The sequence below is a fragment of the Piliocolobus tephrosceles genome, unplaced genomic scaffold, assembly GCF_002776525.5.
Source record: "Piliocolobus tephrosceles isolate RC106 unplaced genomic scaffold, ASM277652v3 unscaffolded_1077, whole genome shotgun sequence".
NCBI classification, from domain to species: Eukaryota; Metazoa; Chordata; class Mammalia; order Primates; family Cercopithecidae; genus Piliocolobus; species Piliocolobus tephrosceles.
Genome location: NW_022291832.1, coordinates 16,838 through 21,760, shown reverse-complemented (window position 1 = coordinate 21,760; position 4,923 = coordinate 16,838). Strand labels below are relative to the sequence as shown.

The window sequence follows — 4,923 nt, the reverse complement described above, 5'->3', positions numbered from 1 at the left end:
TGGATGGAGATCCTCACTGCCATCCATGAATGCACATTAATCATTTTGAGAGTGAAAAGATTGTTAAAATTGCTTTTACTTTTTTAGGTATGGCCAAATGAGATGGGGCTAGTGCAATGGGCGGGAAAATTGGAAGCTGGCAGTGTGTGAGCCAGACACCCATGAATGCCTTTGGACTGGGCGGTTAGAGGGATGATAGGTGATAATATAAGGCGGCTCCATCACACATGCTGGGGACTCCTATGGAACAGACCAGCAGCTGCATTTGGAGATGCATTTTAGATTGTTGCGTTTCCTCTTAGAGCTTTGCCTGGTCATCGTGTTCTGAGTGGTCCATTGGCCTCCGTGTCCCTTTTGTGGTGGACATTTGCTCAGTGACTTTTGAGCAGCTGGATCTCCTGCTGCGGCAGGTGAGTGAGGGGATGGACGGCTCCGTGGACTGGCCCCCGCCCCAGGAGAAAGAGTGCGTGGCCGTGGCAACGCTGAGTCTTCTACGACTTCAGGTATTCATGATTTCCCTTCTTCTTGCTCCTTTTGTAAGTGTCTTAGGGGTTTGTAAGAAGGTTTATGTATTTTGAAAGGCCTGGGTTTTAGCCTGTTCAGTGAAGTATTTTAAAGTAAGATTGTAATGCGCTAATAATGGACGTGAGGCTAAAAAACGTGATCTGGGCCGGGCACAGTGGCTCACACCTGTAATCCCAGCACTTTGGGAGGCCAAGGCGGGTGGATCACGAGGTCAGGAGATCGAGACCATCCTGGCTAACACGGTGAAAACCCGTCTCTACTAAAAATACAAAAAATAAGCCGGGCGTGGTGGCGGCGCCTGTAGTCTCGGCTACTCCGGAGGCTGAGGCAGGACAATGGCGTGAACCCGGGAGGCGGAGCTTGCAGTGAGCCGAGACTGTACCTGTGGCAGCTTTTTTGGTTACATTGGGGCGTTATTTCTGTGTTTGGTGCAGATTGTTGGGGCGGGCGGGGCGGAGGTTGCTGTTGCTAGTTATTTAGCTCTTCTGCTCATCTTGAGCTTTTCCATATACATGTTCATAGTGGGGTTAAAAAAAATTCCTCTAGAAAATACTTCCAACTATTGTGGGTAAGAGGTTTTTTAAAAGTCCAGTTTTTAAAAATACATAAACTGAGAAGTTGGTTATTTAAATAATACTTCAAAGTGAGTTTTATTCCGTGTTTAATAAGACTTTGAAATTCACTCATTTTTAGGGGTTCTAAGTGAAAACTGTTTTTCTCCTTTCAGTTGCATGCTGCCATTAGTCACCAGGTTGACCCGGAATTCCTTGGTTTAGGTCTGGGCAGCGTCCTCCTGAACAGCCTGAAGCAGACGGTGGTGACCCTGGCCAGCAGCGCGGGCGTGCTGAGCACCGTGCAGTCGGCCGCCCAGTCCATGCTGCAGAGCGGCTGGTCCGTGCTGCTGCCCAGCGCCGAGGAGCGGGCCCGGGCACTCTCTGTTCTCCTGCCCTGCGCAGGTGGGCTTGGGGAAGGAACAGGAGAGGGCATGGGTCAGGCGCTGGGAGGGATGGCGTTTCACTCAAATTGGCACACACTTCCTATTTCAGTTTCAGGCAATGACGTGAACGTAAGTCCAGGTCGTCGATTCATGATTGATCTTCTGGTGGGCAGCTTGATGGCTGCTGGAGGGTTGGAGTCAGCCTTACACGCAGCCATTACTGCAGAGATCCAGGTATGGCCTTGGAGGCACACGTGACCTGGTGGTGCTCTGAGATCGGAAATACCACATTCACACATGTGAAGAATAACTGAAAACAGTAAAACACTAAACTTTTATCATATCCAAGTATTTTTTTAAATTTAAATTCTTTTATGTGCTAATTTAAACAATTATTGAGATATGATTTAATTGTGATGAAATCCTGCATGTTGTCTGTTTCAGTGAAGTTAAGAGGTAACCTGTCCATCATGTAGACCATTCCCGTCACCCGGAAAGTTCCCTGTGCCCCTTGGCACTCGCAGCCAGGACGCTCCCCTGCCCTCAGATGAGATTCATTTTCCTGCTCTGAGGGTTGCAGCAGTGTAACTGCAGAGGATGCACTCTTTCCTGCGTTGCCTTGAAGAAGGATTTTCAGATTCACACTGTTGTGTGTCTTGTGACTTGGTTTTCATTATTGGGAAGTTTTCCATTTTATAGGTATAGTGCTGGTTGTTAGTTCATTCTTCTATTGAAGGACATTTAATTGCTTTTGGTTTTTGTATTTTTTTTTTTTTTTTTTTTTTGAGACAGAGTCTCGCTCTGTTGCCCAGGCTGGATACAGTGACCTGATGTTGGCTCACGGCAGCCTTGTCCTCCTCGGCTCAAATGATCCTCCCACCTCAGCCTCCTGTGTTGCAGGGACCACAGGTGTGTCACCATGCCTGGCTAGTTTTTTGATTATTTTGTAGAAACAAGGTTTCACTATGTTGCACAGGATGGTCTCGAACTCCTGGGCTCAAGTGATCCCCCCACCTTGGCCTTCCATAGCGTTGGGATTACAAGCATGAGCCATCGTGCCCAGGCTTTCTGGTTTTTGGCCGTGTAGAGCTGCCACGATTGTGCTGTGTACAAGTACTTTAGTGAACATATGTTCTCACTTTGGGTAAACACTTGGAATGGAATTTGTTAGGTCCTGGGGTCAGTGTGTGTTCATAGTTTCCCAGGGTGTCTTTTCCATTTGCATTTGAACCAGTGTGTGTAAGAATTATAGCAGCTTCTTATCCTTACAAAGCAGCTGGATGCTGCGTGTGTGGGGCAGATCACATTGGATGTTTGTGAGAGCCAGTAGCAGGGTTAAAGATTTTAGGGACTTCACAGAAGGAGGCTGGAGAGCGTCAGCAGAGGCAGCCTGGACCTTGGATCTGTAAAAAGAAGACACTGTTTGAAACTGCACAGCCGAGTTGGGGTTTTCAACAGGGCAGGTGGGGTCCTGTGGGTAGGTGTGTGTGGTAGCACACAGAGGCTGGGATGGCTTGGCACTAGGGTCAGGGCTCAGCCAGCCTGTGTGCCTTCACACCTGCTAAAGAGATCAATTGTAAACAATTTTTGTTTATAAATTACAGGATATTTAAGTGAAAAAAGAAGCACAGAAGGAAAAAGAAATTGATGAACAGGAAGCAAATGCCTCAGCATTTCACAGAAGCAGGACTCCATTGGATAAAGACCTTATTAATACGGGGATCTGTGAGTCTTCTGGCAAACAGTATTTGCCTCTGGTTCAGCTCATACAACAGCTTCTTAGGTAAATCGTATTAGCTGTATTGTATTGTATTTTGTTTATTTACTTTTTTGTTTTTTTTGAGACAGCATTTCACTCTTGTTGCCCAGGCTGAGTGCAATGGCACGATCTTGGCTCACCGCAACCTCCGCTTCCCGAGTTCAAGTGATTCTCCTGCCTCAGCCTCTCAAGCAGCTGGGATTACAGGCGTGTGCCACCACACCCGGCTAATTTTGTATGTTTAGTAGAGACGGGGTTTCTTCATGGTGGTCAGGCTGGTCTGGAACTCCCGACCTCAGGTGATCTGCCCGCATTGGCCTCCCAAAGTGTTGGGATTACAGGCATGAACCACCACGCCCGGCCTATTTATTTACTTATTAATTTTTTTTAATTTTTGTTTTCTGAGATGGGGTCTCACTCTATCACCCAGGCTGGAGTGCAGTGTCATGATCTTGGCTCACTGCAACCTCTACCTCCTGGGTTCAAGCACTTCTCCTGCGTCAGCCTCCCAAGTAGCTGGGACTACAGGCGTCTGCAACCACACCTGGCTGATGTTTGTATTTGTAGCAGAGATGGGGTTTCAAAATATTGGTCAGGCTGGTCTCAAACTCCTGACCTTAGGTGATTCTCCTGCCTTGGCCTCTGAAAGTGTTGGGATTACAGGTGTTAGCCACTGTGCCTGACCTGTATTGTATTTTAGTAGGTGATTATTGGTTTTCATATTAAGATCGTGAAATCTATCACAAGGATCTCAAAAATTTGTTTGGTGATGGAGGGAATTTTCTGAAAATTACCTAGTACAGGTGTTAGGATAAAGAACAGACCCTTTTCAACATAGGTGAGAGGAGAAGTTGGAGGGTATGATGATACTCAAAAGTTTTTCACAGAAGAGAAATTGGGGTGTGCAGTAAACATGTGAAAAGATTCCTAGTAATAAGCAGGTGGATGCAAATGAAATCATCATGGGAAGGTTATTTTTAAAACTGGTTCTATCATTGCCTCACTTTATATATTACAGAGTTATACATACTACTGTGTAAGATAACTTTTCTTTTCAAAACTAAAGTCAATGTGAAAGAATGATGAGCGTTGTTTTGTAAGGCCAGACTAGGAGGAGGTGGGAAGAAGTCAGACTCAGCCTGTGAACAGAGGCTAACCTTGGCAGAAGCCAAAAGGGTCAGACAGTGTTGTGTAAAAATGATCACTCGAGCGGAAAAGCAAGATCATTTGTGAAAGAGATTTATTAGAAAATGAAACACATTTGTACCTCTATTTAATAAAAATCTGCTTTTGTAAACTTGGGCTCCTGATTTTAGTTTCTACACACAGAGAAAGCAAACCGCTGGCAGGTTGGATCAGGCGGCCGAGCACAGAGCAGGGAGCCCTGGGCAGTGGCCGCAGCTCTCAGCTGGCCTGGCCATGGGGCCATGGTGGGTCTGGGGCGTGGGGTGGCCCTGCTGTCCACAGCCAGAAAAACGAACTTAGTGGACACACAGTGAAATTTTGAAATAGGAAGTTTTAGAGCTAGTTTCTGTCATAGATTTTAGTAAATGCTATTTTGAAAAACGTTTTTCTGATGTTTGTTTTGTTTTTCTAATCTGATAATGCATATTTCACACATTCTGGTCTTTAACAAATGGAAATAAAGAGAACTAAACTTAATATAGTTCGTGTTAATGGAAAGAGCTTGGGATTTGTTCTC

General features: G+C 45.8%; 1 long non-coding RNA gene across 1 annotated transcript; it reads left to right on the top strand.

Moving 5' to 3' along the window:
- The first annotated feature begins 1,253 nt into the window (after nt 1-1,253).
- LOC113220394 lies at nt 1,254-4,513 on the top strand. Its single transcript, XR_003307262.1, has 3 exons — nt 1,254-1,481; nt 1,572-1,696; nt 3,067-4,513. It is a non-coding gene; the product is annotated as an uncharacterized LOC113220394 (long non-coding RNA).
- The last annotated feature ends 410 nt before the right edge of the window (nt 4,514-4,923 follow it).